Here is an 18,215-nt window from a genome sequence, read left to right as displayed (position 1 = left end):
TCCCAGGTTTATTTTATGCGGATGACATTGTGTTGCTAGCTAACAAGCAAAGTGATTTGCAACGTCTGGCTAATATCTGTGGACAGGAAGGCAACAATTTAGGTTTGAAATTTAGTGTTAGAAAATCAGGTGTTATGGTATTCAATGAAAACAGTGAACAGACAGTGGCGATACGGGCCCAAGAAATACCACGGGTACTGAATATAAATACCTTGGTATATGGATAAACGAAGGCAATATATATATAGAAACACAGGAAAAAACCATAACAGTAAAGGGGAAGAGAAACGCAGGCATAATGAAGCACAGAGCGCTATGGGGATACAACAGGTACGAGGTCCTCCGAGGTATGTGGAAAGGTGTAATGGTTCCAGGACTTACTTTTGTAAATGCGGTTGTTTGCTTTAAATCAGGGGTACAATCAGGACTCGACGGGAACCAAAGATCAGTGGGTCGCGTCGCATTGGGCGCTCACGGGAAGACTACAAATGAAGCTGTGCAGGGTGATATGGGCTGGACTAGTTATGAAGTGAGGGAAGCTCACAGTAAAATTGATTATGAAGAACGACTGAGGAATATAAAAGAAAGTGAATGGGCTGGGAGAGAGTCTAGGTAACTGTACAGGAAAAACACTGAATCACAGTGGAGGAAAAGAACTAGGAAGCTTACCAGCAAGTAAGAGCCCGGTGAGCGACACAGCCACAGAGAACGTCAAGCGGAAAGTCAGAGATGCTGAAATAATCTCATGGGTGGCGGCAATGGAAAAGAAACCTGCCATGAGTAACTACTTAAGAGGAAAAAACGAAATCAGGAAAGAAACCATTTATGATAACTCAAAGGGAAGCTCATTACTTTTCGAAGCGAGATCGGGATGCCTTAGAACACGCACCTATTGGCGGCGAGGAGTTACGGAGTCGCCATCTATGGGAAGCGCCTCGCTTGCGTAGTATGAGGGATCACGCGGCGCGTTCCTCATAGGTTTTGCTGTCAGCGTTCACTGAAAACACCACGCGCGAGCTCTCTCGGACATTTCTGTAAGTACTTTCGAAACAAGAGAAGTTTTTTACTGTGTAAATAATAATCTTGGGCAAACTGTAAGCATGGAATCGTTTACAGACGCTATCTCTTTGCCGAATACGTACAGTGAACGCCACTGCGCGCGGTCGCCGCGATGGAGTCTCCCAAACCGGCTTTTTGCGTGAAAGGTAGGTAAACGGTGAGAGCAAACTATGTGAAATATGTTCTCATAGTGTTTGTAAAACTAAATGGAGCGTAATAGAATGAAGCCTAAATTCAGCGATCGAACAGATTCACAGCGACCGACTGCGCGTCTGCATGCTTGTCGGCGCACTGTTTCGCTTTCGCCGCGTGCGCGTTTTCGCACCGTGCCATGAGCTTTAGGCCGTAGAATATGAGCATTTGACAGTATACAAGCAACCATTGTTGCGTGGGCACTATCAGAGCTGTTCAAAAATAATTTCATTGTAGAGAATTCGACGCCTGTGGGGAGGGGACTGTGATGTGCCGTCGCGACGATTCAATCTTTTTTTTATTCTAAATTCTTGGACGTTTCAATATTATTTCTCGAGTTGAGTCGCACTGTATGTTTATCGGTAATCTCAGCGTGCGATTACCAGCACGCTGAGATTAATCCAGTGCATTCATTCATAACACAAACATGACCATATGTCATGCTTTTTTATAATGTGCTTCTTACCGCTCCCTTTCCACTCCAGTGAACTTGCCAGTATCTATAGCATCGACAAGTTCATAGACCAAACCGTCATGACATTAGTCGGGCAGCGGACTCGGGCGAGCGTCTCAGTGCGCGTTTTCCGAACATCGCAGACCCGGCGCCGTAGCAGAAATATTCCTCGCGTCTGTGCTTGCTGCATACCCGAGTTGTAGCCGATGACTGTTTGCCGGTTTTATGTTTCGCAAGCCAAGCTTCACGCATCTTCTTGTCCTCCGGCTACGTGTGAATAAGGCTGACACGGGGCTCCGTTGCGTACGTCCGGCATTGCGGCACCGAGCAGTAGCCTACCATGTTGCGCGCATTCAAAGGCAGCCACTACCTAGCTATTGTAGTGCTTTCAAGCGTTGTAAAGGAGACACTCGAAGCGGGAAAATCTCGCCACTAAATGAGGACCGCAGCGTACGAGGGAATTTAAACTCGTTTTCAGCTCGCTTCGGCGCTCCCGAAGCAGCCGACGCGGCCGCTATGTCCACGCGATCCCTAATAGCACTTCACGCCGACGGTGGCGCCAGCTTTTCCAGTGGTGGAGCTCGAGGCCAATAAAGCGAGATATAAGAAGGAAGAAGAAGCATGTGCTTGCTGCGGTAAAGCTAGGGAAACAATGGAGCATGTTTTATTAGAATGTGAAGACGTCTACCCAGCGGTCGATTTAGGCACCACTGGCTTCCTTGGAACCCTTGGGTTCAGCGGGAGCAGTGGTAAAGCAAACATGTCCGCAATAGGCATTAGTAGGGTCCCTAGAAATACTAGCATTAGTAAGAGGCGATTGGAGGATTGGTGGAAGAAAAGTAGGGAAACGACAAAAGACGGAGACGTACAAAAGCACAGTTCGCAATAGGGGATCAGAAAATTTCGGCGTGGCAGTTCATAGTGTTTTTTTTTTCTTTTTTCATTGTTTAACCTAGGTAGGACATTAGGCAGTATAATAGCTAGAGCTTGGTGCCGCAACCCACCGCCCCGTTCCAAAGGGGACGCTCATAACATCCATCCGTCCTGAAACTTTCCTACGCGTTGCGGTGTTTCGACCGTAATAAAAGTAAAATGCACGACGTGCAACGCACGAAACTTCTTTTGGTGCACCTTCGCAGTGTGCACTGAACTAAATTACTATTGTTGCGGTTGATCTCCAGATGGTTGGCGATGTTTTGTTGCCGGAAGCACGAATGAACTAGCCTTGCTGTCAACACTGTTCTGTTAATAGCTTCATACGGCCGCTGCAGTCACTGTAGCAAGGGACACTCGAGTGTTTTCTCCTGATGATGGATAAAATTTCGCCACAACGACCGCGCATCCGCATTTCCAGCACCACTGCGCCGAATTTACCCACCACTTCGTTTTTTCATTTTTTCGCAGGTAAGGCGCGTGCAGCGCGTAAGTGTGTTGTACTAAAGCAAACATTTTCACGTTGCCCTATCTATATCACGTCGCCCCGTCCACGCTTTTCAGCACGTTCTCTGCTTGTTCCTGAGATTTCTGGCTGAGTTCCTTAATCAGTTGTCCCCTCCATGTGCACCATGCAGTAAACACCGGGTTGTCTGTCGCAGAGGAACACGACTACACTCTAAAAATTGCACCCTTTGGGTTACTATCTACTCTGACCTCCTGAGGGCCCGCGGACCCCTAAAAAAGCAACAGCGCGACCACCAAGTCGCCAGCCCATTACTCGTGCCAGCCTGTAATTGAAGTGGATACCGTCTCGTTTAAAACCACCAGTAAAGTTTCATTCGTTCTCTGTTGTCCTCGCTTCTCCGTTGGAACTTGAAGCTTCTCGGACGATGATTGGCAGTTGTTGATCAAATGCAGACAGGCAGCGATGGAGATCAGATGTACAAGAAATCTTTATAGTTAAACTTTTCTATATACATGGCAGGTAAAACAAATACATTACAAACTTGAACAATTGAGAAACAAAGTCTCACTCTTCGACTGTCTCAATGACTGTTAGAGCCCAGACTCGTTTTAACGCACATGGTACGGAGGCTCACTGATCTATCAGCAATCCTGATTTCAGCCAAGTCTGAGGGACAGCATGTCGTCCCGATTTTTATAGCTTAAATATACAAAGAAAAAAAAGGCGGTAGGGCCGTTGGCCCGTCCCACAGGTTCAGTTGCCAATCAGAGTCAACCATTTGTTAAGCCACAACCCACAGGGATGGGCTTACTCTTAAAAATAAACATATTGGAAAACAAAGCTCTTTTCCTTCTTCCCTAAAACTCCGTTGCCCTCTCATTTCTACGTAGTTAGTGACGGGCTCAGCAAAACACGCCAGGCCCGAACAAGTTATCGCTAGGCCGCCTCAATTCCCAAGGGCGTCTCTAGGCCGCAAATGTCTCGGAAGCAGGGGCATCGGCACCACGTAGTGCAGCGGTACTCAAAGTTTGTCCGTGTGGGAGACTGATGGCCGTCCTTGTCCTTCAAACTTATTGTCTACAAGACAAAGTTCTCCGAGTGCGTGTTTACAAGACGCTGCCGTCCGAATGCACTCTTCACGTGTGCACCGCATCCCTACAGCGTGCACTGTAAGCTGGCCTTCGACACCACACAGGCAGTCGCACCCAACAACAAGGCTGGCGATTGCGTTCCGGACGCGTAGAAGAATAGATCCCTGCTCCGTATATGCGGCACGGGGTCAAGGTTGCTAAGCCCTTCTTAACCTCGGCGGCGCCTCCAATTAGTCAGGTACTCGGGCGCCAGACCCACAATACCGTGTACAGCGGTCCCTTTCAAGGCTGGTCCGTGTGGACTCGTGTGACCGTCGGCGGACTGCCAACACCGTGCGCACAATACCGACTTCCCGGAATCGGCACTCGCACTCCTGGCGCCTGCCGCGACGCGTCACCCAACACCGCGCGGTCCCTGTGATCCCACATAACACAGAAACGGTTGCCCCGCTGACATGGGGGGGGAGTGCACCCCCTCTCTATACACACAGCACGTGGCCGATTCGTGACACTTAAGAGCACGAACAATCAGAGCGGCCTTACACCACCCCAACTTCTCACTTCCCTGCTTACTTCGACAACCTCGAAGCCTTTCTCTCGGCTGATTTTCGATATTGCCTCATTACCAGCCGCTACGGCTCTTTGTACGTGACTGTCACGTACAGGCACCTGCGGCACCGTGCACACCACGATCTGCACCTGAGGGGAAAGCTCGCGCAAGTCGTCCACCCTCTTCGTCAAGCGCTGGGCTAGACCTGGCCCTTTCCTGTTTAGGACGTCATTTAGCCCACCTGCCTGCTACTATGACAAGGTTGCGCACGTGGGCATTTTCCGCGAGCTTTTCTTTCGCTCGCTCCATGATAGAACCCAGTGTCCGCCCTGGAAATGTCCCTGCCGCCACTCTTTTGTCGCCTTTCACCCTCTCCACAATTGCTTTTGAGCACCCAGCCAGGTTTTAGTCGCCAGCGGTAATCATCCTTTCACTCTCTCCTACCTCGCCCTGCTTCCCTTTGTCCTTTTCCGCGTGATTCGGACTCGACAAGGGGCATTGTCCCCCTGGGCTCCAGCTTCTTCCGCGTGGCCGCCTCAAGGTAGGTGCCGCTCTTTCCAGCTAATCCTTCATCACGCTGCATGCTTTCCACGTATTTCGCTGACCCTCCCTCGCCTGTCACGTCGGGGGTCTGCGTTCCATTCTCACGCACATTCTCGTTCACAATGGCGGCCCTGTTCAGCTTTTGCTCGGCTGCTTCAAGTCTCTTTTCAACTACCTCCCGTGCATCACGCTCCCTGTTTAGCCCATTTTTGAGCTCTTGTACCTGTTTGAGAAGCTCTTCCAGGAAAGCCTCCATTTTCTGCAGCCTAGTATCGACATCACATTGTGTGCCGGTTGATTCGATGCACTCTCCATTCTCATCCGTCTCCTCATCTGCCTTGAGGTACCCCCCGCGCACTGCTTGCTTTCCCGTCTTTCTCGCCAGGTGTTGCACGGCTTTTTGCATACTACAATACTATAATAATGCTACTACTAATGCAAATATTATAATACTATATCAATGCAGAGCGCGTGCCTTTTAGCAAAGACCGATACGCACAGGATACAAATCCTCAAAATGTCGCAAAGCAACTCTCACCACTGTTTCAAAAACAATCAATGCCGCAATCAGTGAAATCAACGCCAATCAGGTGACGCTGCGAACTGCGCCACCTGTCGGCGGCGACACGAAGTGCGTCTAGCTCTAACGTGGTTCTCGCGCCTGCTAGGGCGCCCCTCGCGGCGGCGAGCGCGCACCCGGCAGGATGCGACCGGCCCGCTTGCGTTCGGAAAGCCTGTCTGTGCACTGTTTCGCGCGTAGCGGTTGCCTTTTCTGAGCAATGCCGAAGTGCAACACGATTTGTTGCGTAGTTGGCTGCAACACCACGTACAGCAACTCACCAGGAAAGAAGTTTTACAGGTTTCCGAGCCGACCGTATGAAGTAGAACGGCGTCAACACTGGATCGCGCTTGCCCGAAGGCAGAAGCAAGATGTTTTATGTTCCCGCGTTATGCAAAGTGCATTAATGCTGAATTCGTTGCTTTTACAGCAATGATGGCAGCAACGGGACACCTGCACTGCGTACCAGGATATGCAGCAAACAAATTAGTTTGTTTCCACACTGTACCGCAGTAAAGCTGTGGAACTCTTTCCCAATCCTTTCCCATTCAAACAGCGCCAGGGCTTGCTGAGAGCTAGCTACGAGGAGGGGTTGCAGCTGGCTCAAATGGCATACACCCTTCTGCACCAAGCATATCAACTAAGGGGCAGTTGAGTGCACCAAAATATTTGACGACGTTGTTTATTGGAACCTCCTTTGCACGCACTGAAAAATCGAAATATAACAAGTCTCGAACTTCCAGTGACGTGGGCGAAAATATTTTCCCAGCGTAGTCTAACACAACGGGTAAGCTCCTCACTTTTCGTGTGTTTGGGGAGAGCAACGTTAGCACACCTCGGGTAGGTCTTACGAGGCGTTCGTACACCCCATGTTCTTGGATGAGATGTTTTCGATTCGTATTTGCCGTCCTGTATGTACAGGGCAACTACCGCGGCGTGCTTGCACCTCCCTGCGATGCCAGCACGGCAATCGCAGCTCGCCGCTAGGATTTGTCTGCTGTCGCCGATCTACAAGAATCAATGTTATTGATAATTTCAAGCGTCCACACCGTAGATAACGAAGCAACTTAGGCTGAGCTTCACGCATCTCGCTGGTGCTCTGATTTTCGTCTGCGGAATACACCTAGCAGTCACTTCCGATCAGTGCGAGCTCACGTCACGCCCCGCTTCAAGTAGACGACTTCCTTTGTCTAAATTCTTTCTACGAAAAAAGCTTTCAAGATCTTGTATTTCCCGAAACCCGGCTAAAATGAATATCGACAAGCTGTTTCACGCCATCACTACCGTTTCACAGGGCGCCAAACAAGCAGTGCGAGCTGCTGACGCCGTGAGTAATCCTACCGCATTCGAGCAACTACTCGTCAAATGGCGCTAGGGGTCCGAAAGACGGGGCGCCACCTAGCACTTGCAACGTGCCCATATATCTCTTCTAGTACACTGTACCACCGTTTATAGATCATTTTCATTTCCGCATCTCCTCGCCGCGCCCGCAGCGAGTATGCGGCCCGCCTCTGTACACGCCACCGCGGCGCTGCTGTCGAAGTTTGCGTCAAGGAAGCGCGCGTCGTCTGCTACAGGCGCCTAGCTTTCCGTTGTGGCTTCGGAAGGAAGGAAACAAACTTTATTTCAAAAAGAAATGTAGGCGAGCGTGGTTGGGCCCTTAGTCCAGGGCTCCACTGGCGCGAGCGGCTCGCTGGGCTTGGTCCAGGAGAGCCATTTGGCTCTCCTTTCCCTCGTCCGCAAGCCATGCCTCCCACCGCCTATTTAACATAAGTGGATGTGCAGTTACGTATGGGCTATTAATATGTGAAGGCCTTTCCAGGCACTCCCATGTGATATGTTGTAGTGTGGGTTTATTAGGACACCATGGACAGACGTCCAGAAATCTAGTTGGGTTTATTTTACTGAGTTGATGCAGGTTGGGGAAGCTGTTTGTTTGAATGCGTCGCCAGTCCCTACTATGCTGTCTGTTAAGGGCCTTGTGTGGATGACCGTACTCTCTGCGTTCCTCCCGCTGTTGTAGAAGAATGTCACGAGTGCTTGGAAGGAATCCCGCGCTCGGCTCGGCCGCAGCTCGGTTGTTGAATCCTCGAGCTATACGGCCCGCCGCAACGTTGCCCTCCAAGCCCTCGTGAGCCGGACACCAAATAATGTCGTGGTGCTCTGTCAGGGTTTGTCCCAGAATTCTACGTACCATTTTGGGTACCGTTCCTTTGAGAAACAGGCGACACGCTGTCTGCGAGTCGTAGAGTATGACTGCCGATTCGTTTCTGTGTTCCGCGTCTGCAATGGCCACGGCTATTGCAGCCGCTTCGGCCGCACACGTGGACCGAGTTACGACTGTGGCTGTTATGACACGTTGTTTTTGAGTGACTGCTAGCGCGTGAGTCTCTCTACTGGCTCTGCTAGCGTCTGTGTAGTACGCGGTAGAACCTTTCCCAAAACGATTCCGCAAGGTTGCAGCTCGTGCTCGTCTTCTACCTGCATGGTACGTTGGGTGCATATTCTTTGGTATCGGTGCCACCGTGATATGAGATCTCGTGTCCCTGTCCAGTAACACTGTATCCTCGTCGCAGTACAGCGGTCGTGGCGTGAAGCCCAGCTTTTCTATAACTGCACGTCCCTGGTTCGTTGAGCAGAGCCGCTCTCTTTGAGCTATGAGGAGCGCGCTAGCGTATTCCTCAAAGGTGTTGTAGATGCCCAGTTTCTCAACTTTATCGTTGTAAGCATTTTCGGGGAGGCTAAGCGCTGCCTTGAAGGCTTTCCTTATAATTGTATTAGCTTGTTTCATCTCCTGGTTTGTTAGTGCTTGGTACGGGAGTGCGTACGTGACCCTCCTAATTATAAAGGCGCGGACCAGACTGATCGTTTCTACTTCAGTTAGCCCATCTTTACTGCTAGATATCCTTCGTATCATACGGGCTACGTTCCCTGCTGTTGCTCTCAACTTTTGGATGGTGTATGTGGCGCCTCCGTTCTGTTGTACCCACATTCCCAGAATGCGCAGTATTTTCACCTCCCAATTGGACGTTCATCCAGATGTATCGTTATTGGTACAATATCGTTTTTCCCCGCGTATTTAGGCCTGATTCTGATCAGCTCGGTCTTCTCAGGGGAACATTTCATCCCTGCTCCGTCCGTGAAAGCCATTATCTTGTCCACTGCTCTCTGGAATGTGTCCTGTTTTTCCGCATACGACCCTCTTCGTGTCCAAAGGGTTATGTCGTCCGCCTAAATAGCGACGCCTAAATCTGGGTCCTGCTGTAGTCCAATGGCGAGCTTACGCATGGCCATATTGAAAAGGATAGGAGAAAGTATAGCTCCTTGCGGGGTGCCTCTGTTCGGGAGGTCGAAAGTGTCGGACCTAGTCGATCCCAAACCTATTGTCGCGGTTCGGTGCGTCAGGAAGGACCTAACGTGCGCGTATATGCGGCGGCCACATTTTATGGACTCCAGGCCTTCCATGATCGAGTCATGGGAGATTGTATCAAAAGCTTTCTTGGTATCGAGCGCCAGTATAAAATTGTCACTCGAGCCTCTGATCGGGTGCAGGACATCGCACTTCAGAAGGAGGAACACGTCCTGAGCTGATACGTGTGGCCTGAAGCCGAACATGTTGCTGGGTAATAGGTTTTCCGTCTCTACATAGTTGGACAGTCTGGTTAAAATCACTTTTTCAAACAACTTTCCCACCCATGATGTCGGCGAAATCGGTCTTAGGTTCTGGATATCCCTGGATTTACCCGGCTTGGGTATTAGGGTGATATTATACTCTTTCCATTCTATTGGGAGTTCTCCGCCGTCACTCCAGACTTTCTCATTATCCATGATTTGTGTTAGGGCTGCGTCACTTAGGTTTCGGATCAGGGCATTGGTAATCTGATCATTTCCTGGAGCCGTGTTTTTCCGAAAAGATTGGGCTGCCGCGTATATTTCTTCCAAGGTTATAGGTGCGTCTAAATCGGGTTGCTCTATTCCTTTGTATTCCGTGTGTAGCAGCTCAGTAGTAAGGTTGTGCCCGACATATATCTCCTTGATCGTGTTTATTAACTTGATGTCGTCCCCTTTAAACTCGTTCTCTAGAGTTTTGAGTGTCCTGTACGCCACTGTTATTGTACCTCCGGGGTCCATCATGCTTCGCAAGACATGCCATGTCCGCTTAGTACTCAGTGTGCCTTTGAGCGAGTCAGTAAACTGTCTCCAATTGGTGTCACTCAAACGTTGCGCATACTCATTAGCTTACTGTGCTAGCTGGGCTATACGTATTTTCAGCTTTCGGTTAAGCTTCTGTCTCCTCCAACGTTTGGTGAGGCTCCTTCTGGCATCCCACAAATGAAGTAGGTGTTTATCGACCGCCGGAGTTTCAGTGTTTGTTACAATCTCTTTCGTTACCCTCGCGTGTGTCCTTTTGATTTGTGCTGTCCATGTGCTGACGTCGGTCAGGTCTCCGTGAATGTCTAGCCCTTCGCGGAATTTCACCCAGTCTGAGATCTTGGCTTTCCCGATCACCCTTCTTATCGTGGCCGCACTGAGCGATATACTCAAAATGAAATGGTCGCTGCAAAGATTTTCTCCTAGATTCGTCCATGTTGTGTTCCTTGCGGTGTTCGTGAATGTCAGATCTGGTGACGTGTCTTTTGAGACACTATTACCAATACGTGTGGGGAGATCTGGCTGTGTAAGCTGGTATAGGTCGTACCTTTCCACTAGGTCCGCTAGCATTATTCCTTTGGGGTTCTCTTTGCCATAGCCCCAGTTAGAGTGCTGTGCATTAAAGTCTCCAAGAAATATAAGTTTGTCCTTTCGTTTTAGAAGGCCCAATAAGTGCACTAGTATATTCTCGAAGTCGGCCAGTTTCTCTCTGGAAGGACTATAAACTTTGATTATTACCGTTTTAGGTCGGCAGCGCTTTCGAGGCCAGACCGTGATTACGTGATGTTGGATAGGCTCGTTCCCTGCATAGCTAATACTGAGTGCCACGTCCTTCTTTGCGAAGGTAGCAATTTGTGGGTACTCCGGGGTCTTGTAGCACACGCAGCCCTTCAGATTTACTTGGTGTTTGCCTACCTCCTGTACGCATATAACATCGGAAGGGACTGGAGACGATTCAATGAATTCTGTGAAATTGGCGAGCCTTTTCCGCAGTGAGCAGCAATTCCACTGCCAAATTTCCACTTGTTCGGTCTGTTTACTATTACTCTGTCTAGCCATGATTGGTGTTCTCGTAACCCGGCCCCACTTCTTTCGGTTGTCTGGTGGGAGAGCCCGGGCTTTCACTAGTTCTCTGGCGAGGGTTCTGCGTCTGGCTTAGGTCGCTAATGGTACGTTCCATCTGTCCTAGTTTGGCAAAGACAAGCTGCATCTGCTGTACGAGGTAGGCTAGCGACACTGTGGTTGCTGCGTTGTCAAGGGCTGCACAACGGGTGCGTTCGCTGGGCCTGGTGTGTTGCTCGATTGTTTTACAAGTAGTGCCCCGAGGCGTGCCACTCTAGACTTAACCTCCTCTAATTCTGTTTTGAGTTGTCTGTTCTCGTCTACTACCCTTCTGTATTCAGGGTGTTGCGTGATCGGTGGTGTAGCAGATGTATGTTTGGCAGTGGGAGATACAATTTGCGCCCAGCTTACTTGATTCTCCTGTTGCTTGCTCTGTGCCAGGGATGCCCCGGGTGACTTGCTTCTGGGATGGGCTTTCGCCTTCGTGTTCTCCTGTGTGGTTGGTCTTGGCCTCGACGTCGACCTTCGGCGCTGCTGCCCTGATTGTCCGTGCTCCGAGCGGTTGCTCGATGGCGTGCGGGTTCTTGAGCGGCTCCTGTTGGTCGCTCCTCGTCCGCACGCCCATTCCGATTCTTCGTCCTCCGAGGAGAACCAGCGAGGTGCCGGCTTTTTGGTCTCTTGGGTGGTTTCGCTGCCTGGTTTTGTACAGGCTTGAGGCGTTTTGGGCAACTGCGGTCTCCAGTTAGATGGTCCCCAGAGCAAATTGCGCATGTCGGGGTACAGTTGTGAGTTACTTCTGGGTTGCGCACTCCGCAGGTACGGCACGTGGGCATATCTGGTTGCGGTCTCACGTCGGTCTGGTGGCCAACTTCCCCACACGCTCGGCAGAATTGGACGGTGTTACGAAAAGGAATGCACTCCTTCTCACCTCCTCTGTAGTAAATGTATCTCGGTAGGACGTCTCCGAAGAAAGTAAGGAGAGCACTCTGAGAGTCTCCCAACATCCGGGCCTCTACCAGCTCCACGCCCTGGGTGCGAAAACGGATGCTCGCTTTGAGAGTCTCAGACGGAGTGCGCGGCTCTATACCGTGAATAACACCTCTCCTGTGCGCCTGGCGTGACGTAGACATTGACTAGGTGTGGTCTTCCGTTGATCTTCAAAGACGTGACACCGCTCATCGCCATTGCGACGGTCGCGTCCGGGGTGGACGCTAATGCTATGTTGGAGCTCGACGGGATGCGGAGAATGAACTGGTCCCACTTGATTTTTCCTTGACAGGCCTACACTATTGGGTCGGAAAGCGCTTGGGTGGTTACATTCCTCAGTGGCAGTCCCTGGTGAGGTCGAAAGACCACTTTCAGGTCGTCCTTGGGTAGCGGTGGGCGTCTGCGTATCGTGGGTCGACCCCGGCGTTTTGGCTGGTTGTCCGCTGTATGCTTGCTGTCCGCGGAGAAGTCCCCTCCTCGTCGTAAGCTCCTCTCCTTTGCCTGTTTCTTCTGTTCTCTGAGCGATTGGGATATCTGCCAACCCTCCTCTGCGCGGCCAGTGTCCGTTTGGGTGGGAAAATGCGCGTTGGCGTGCGCGGACGATATGGTGCAATTCCCGGCCGGTCGTTCATCGTCCCGGTTTTGGGCGGCAAAGTCCATAATCTCTTCTCTCAAACCCAGTGCGGGTTGTTGAGCCATCGGATGCGATTCCGTAGTCGATGTCATGGTCGTCACGGTAACTGCGGCGAGGTCGTGGTTGACGTCTTCGGGCGCGCGTCTCCCGGCGTCGCCGCCGCTCCCCTACTCGAGGTGGCGGAGGCTTCGCATGGGCGAAGTGACAAGTGGCCGTCAAATCGTGAAATATGGTCCGAGTTCGGTGAGAGTTGTGTCCACCGATGCCGGAGCACTTCCCCTTCAAGCGGGTTACAATTTCCGGACGGTTTCAGGGGATGAACCACCCGAAAATGTAGATCATGCGGAGGTCGATGTGCACGCGCCTGCACTGGTCGGCGTCCATAGGCGTTCTTGTGGCTTCGCACGGCGATTATTTGAAGGCATTGCTCACGCTTCACGGCGTCATTATCTACGCTGTACAAGTTTTAGAAGTTAGCCCACGTATGCGTACAAATGATCAATGATTTAGAAAAAGGTGGACATTGGCGATTACATTTCGTTTTCGGCAGAATAGTCGCTTTCGTGCGTGTGCATTTGGCGCTTTTGGTTTTTAATGCGTTTAAACGCTTTAAACCCGCTGTAGAAAACTACGCTGTCGCATATATGGCGTATGAATCAACGTTTATTGATCAAAACATCAATAAACAATGTTATAAATCGTCTGAATCTAGTTAATCGTCTGTCCATCTCAGCGCTGGCGTTTGATACCTTACGCATCTGTATGGCGAAATATGGAGCTTACTTCACACTTCCGCTTGAACGGTGACGCTACCTCTCCTTATCCATCACACTGATTGCGAATAATTTTTATTCCCCGTTTTCCGAACGCGAAATCGCGCAAGTCAGTATTTACAAAAATTGAAACAACGAAGCCTGAAAATTTCCCCCTATTTTATTAAAGACGAGATACACCCTCCAGCGTCGTCTAGAGAGGTTTCATAAAGCAACTCCTCAGTTTTCAACGCACATATAGAGGGCTACCTGATTAATGGATATCATGCTGACATCGCTATGCTACCTCTGCTATACAGTTATAAAATAAAAACATTAAACAGACGTTTTTAGTGGAACTGTATTAGCTATATTATAGTTTATTAAAACTCTTCACACGCTTTCAGAGACCTTCCTTTTCACTTCATTTACCATTCACACGACCTTTGCTTCTTTACATTTCCTCCGAGCTCCATTGGCACTGTCGTTCTCCTGGCTCTTCTTTCGGGAGTAAAACATATTTATTAATAATATTTGAATGACGAGAGCAGTGTGGGAGGAACCCTCAGTCCAGGGTCCCTAATGTGATTCCGGCGACGTTTCGAGCCCGTTGTATCACAGCTCGGAGGACCTCGGGAGGTCCGTCGCGGAGGGCATCGTCCCACAGCTCTTTGTTGCGTGAGGTAAAGGAGAGTTGGCAAGGGAGGAAAGAGATTTGCAGTGCACTCAATCGTGACGTGGAAGATTGTGGGCGAGCTGCCACAGCCAGGGCAACGATCTGCATAACAGTGTGGGTAGAATTTATTGAGAGAGACAAGATTTGGAAAAGTTGCAGTTTGTAACTGGCGTAATGCCACTCACTCCTTCCTCGCGCGAGAAGGACGGCGGTGGTGCGGCGTGGGTGCGACGAATGCGTGTATAATGACGGAGTATGTCTGTAACGGAGCAAGGGATCCCCCCACTCTGAACCAGTCGCCTCACCACGCCGAGTCGCCCGGAGGGAAATTTCTCGGGCAACCGCATGTGCGCGTACGTTACCCGGCAGCGAGGTATGACCAGGGGTCCAGAGTAAGTGGATGCGGGGAGGTGTGGTTGGTGTATATTGCGGGATCTGTTTGAGAATTTGGTGCGCCGCTCTCGGGATGCCATGTCCTGATAGGAACGCCCGGCATGCCTGTTGCGAGTCCGTCAATATATACACTTCCTCAGGAACACGGATGGCGTATCGAATTGCAAGAGCAACACCGATAATTTCTCCGTAAGCGGCATTTGCTCCGCGCATTGCAGCAGTCTCTCAGGGATTCGGTGCCATCCAAAACTACCGAGGTATAGCCCTCTCGAGTGCGTGATGTGTCCGTGTATAAAGTATGTGTTTCCGGGATGTTTGCAAGCATGCGGCCAATGTATCGTACACGGGCTTTGCGCCGCCCTTTGTCATGCTCGGAGTGCATATTACGTGGCAATGGATGAATACTTAGTGCTTGGCGTATCGCTGACGACAAGATCGTTGGACGGGTTTCAGACTCAAGGGGTGGGACAGAGTAAAAAAACTCTTTCGTCTGACCAAACAGAAGTATACAATCTGTGCTGTAAAATCAAAGCTATGCTCTGGGCAACCGATACAGTTTGTCCCCGTCTTGGCAAGGGCATCTAAAACCCCCCAGAAGAAGTCCCCAAAGGCTTCCTTTTTTTTATGCTTGCACAATGGTCTCTTCTATGCTTTTCACGCAGCTAAACAGTTTCCTTGAAGGACAAACAAGGCTGCCAGTCACAAACTCGCGTTCAATCACAAGCATTACTTCAGGAGGTAGAAAGACTTGTGAAGCCATTGTATCCCTTTTGCACTTCATGCAGGATGTCACCATCATTTTATGTGATTTTAAGTGATTGCCCTATCCACGGGCAACGTCGGCACGAGTTTTTGGCGGGCAGATACTACGTAGCTCATGTCTTTGCGAACTACGACACTCTTCAATATTGTGTATACCTCCCCCTCCATTCCTGCCTCGTAAAAAACAATCTGTGGTCGCTGTCTATTTAGTCTTCAAGAGCTGCCGATCTCCACTGTCCAGGCAACCGCAAAGACGCGCTCTTCTCCACCAACTCAATAACATTCAAACAGCTGATTTGCACGGACTCCGGTTGCTCTTGTACGGTGTCCTCTGCAGCGTCGATCTGAGTTGCCCTTGCGTTTGTTGCGACACTTGCTCTCTTTTTCGGAGATTTTCTCCGTTTACGATTTGAGGATAAGTACTGCGGGAGATTCGAAAATATGGTAGGAACTGCATCACTTCTGAGAGACCATACTCCGCGCTCGATTTCAATCACTTTTCTGTCAATTATATGTTTACACGACTTCACAATGGGGGGGGGGGGGGGGGGGTCCTTTCTTGGAAGTGGGTGGCGCACACTTCGGATGTTTGCTCCAACACTTTGCCTGCGCGGAGTATCGCCCTCTCCCCCGTTGCAAGGAGAAGCGGATCGCCCGGCGGAGAGAAATGCCTCTTCTCTGTGTTGCGCCGGCACCCGCTGGTACATCCCGGCCCGAAACACGTTGGCATTTGGTTGCCCAGTCCTAACACATTGTAACGAAGATAAATCACACGCACCACCTACCTTCTGACAGCGAAAAATAAAAAAAAATCTGGCGTTCAAGAGTGGCAGCACGCGCTACTTGCGTACTTGCAGGTGCAAGGGCAACATGAGCGCCCACACCGACCACACCATACCATCAGTGGCGTAGCTAGGTCGTCTGGCACCCGGGGCCCATAGGTCTTCTGTCACCCCCCTCCGCGGGTGTAGCCGGCGGAAAGAGGGTATCTTCAGACGTATATGACACCCCCCCCCCCCCCTCACTGGCCCCTTGCACCCGGGGCCCATGGCACCCCGGCCCCCCCTTGCTACGCCACTGCATAGTACCATACACCGAAAGCTGCTGAAGCGCAACTTGCGCATAACTCATGATAATGCACACACACTTACCTGGAAAAAATCAGGACCACTCGACAAGAAAACGCGATGCAAATGCTTAAGGCCAAGATATAGTCCGACGTGCTCGGCGCGCCAGGCCGCGGCAGGCGAAGTCCAGGGTGTCTACTAAGTTGACATTTCCAAATTCCCTGAGTTTTCCAGGTTTTCCCTGAGTGCCTTTGCACATTTCCCTGAGTGATGCAGAACTATGTTTTATGTCAAGACGGGCTGAAAACTCTTTAGTAAGCACATGAAAAAAATAAAAAAGCAACTTAATCCAATTTGAATACTAAGGAGTAGTGTTTATGTTATTCAAAAAGAGAATAGAAGGCAGGGGTTAGTAAAATGCACAGCAAATAAAGTGTCTTCGAAAAAAATTGCTAATGAAGTCGGACATTCACAAATACGAATAAAAAGGAGATGCACATAGAAGCAAATATATTCGAATATGAGCTATTTCTATCAACTGATAGCAAGCTCAGTGGTATGAGGCCCGAACTCTGTCACAATTGACATTCTCTTTCAACAGCCCGTAAGTCAACCTCAACTGTCCTGACACACTCTCAGCCCGCGCACGACGCCTGAGTGTTGTGTTTCACTGCTTTAAAGAGTTTATTTTGGTTTGGATGAGGGACACCTGCATCTCGGCATCAGCCAAAATTTTGTTTTTTGAGCTCAAGCTTCTTCAAAACGGCGGCAGCAAGCTTCCTTTCCCGTTTATTCCTCAATGCATACATCATTTCTGTTCTTGTCCTCCTTCTGCCACTCGTCCGCCTCAAGGACCATTTGAAGCATCTTGGTCAGTTGCACAGTCCACGACCGATGTTTAGAACTCCCTAGGGGTCGGAAAAACGTTCGAAAAATCAGCCAGTTGGAAAAAAAAAAGGAAATGCATGTCATTTACTGCCCTTAGGGGCTCAAACAGCGACAGGGACGTTCGAAAACGCTCTGAAGGCCTGTCGATACACATATTAGGCATATCGGCGCTCGTACTGTGACAGGAAATACCGGGTGCACGTGTGTATAATTAAGGAATGCATACTGTGTTCCGTGGCAATAGCCCCTTCCCACGCTTGTTATGCTTCACTGCAATACTTTTGCGTATGCTTCACCATGTAAAATTTTTGTACAGAGGCCAAGCTGTCTTTCGGGAACCGGCATTATGCAAAGCACCGTGTTTTCTAAATTCCTAAGCCAATCGCGAGGACCACAAATGCGGAGTCCGTGCCATTGCTGAAAGCAGCTAATTCTTTCAATAAAAAACTCGGCACCCAACGGCAAGAAGCTTCATAGCGAACGTCGAAGCAGCTAGGCCTAGCGTTGCCGCAGTGGTGGCAACTGCTGACAGCGGATCTGCGTGCGAGTGCCGGTTCGAGGTGGCGAAGTAATCAAAACGGCAGCGGTGGTGCCTTTGATTATTGCCGTTTCGGACCTGCGGTCACGGCAAAACGTCCGGAAAATCGGACGGCGAAGAGTTCTTGCGTCCGAAATTTCACACGTTCTGATACGTTGACTCTATGGGCTACGTGGCGGTGGCGAGAAGCCGGAAATTATCGGGAATTACCGACGACAGCGCGTCAAAGACGATTCATTACGACTCCTGTCTGTTGCTCGAGCCCGCATTACCGCGACTTTCGACCCTTTCAATATATTGCCGCTAATTTTCCCTGATAGAGGCCCAAGTTCCCTGAGTTTTCCCTGACTTTTTCCAGACTACTCAAAATACCTGAGAATTCCCGGTTTTCCCGGTTTTCCCGGTTGGTAGACACCCTGAAGTCGGATACGCTGCGCTAGCGACGCCAGGGGTG

The sequence above is a fragment of the Dermacentor andersoni genome, chromosome 1 (genome assembly GCF_023375885.2).
Source record: "Dermacentor andersoni chromosome 1, qqDerAnde1_hic_scaffold, whole genome shotgun sequence".
Classification (NCBI taxonomy): domain Eukaryota; kingdom Metazoa; phylum Arthropoda; class Arachnida; order Ixodida; family Ixodidae; genus Dermacentor; species Dermacentor andersoni.
The sequence above is the reverse complement of the archived record's forward strand: the minus strand, read 5'-3'. Positions refer to the sequence as shown.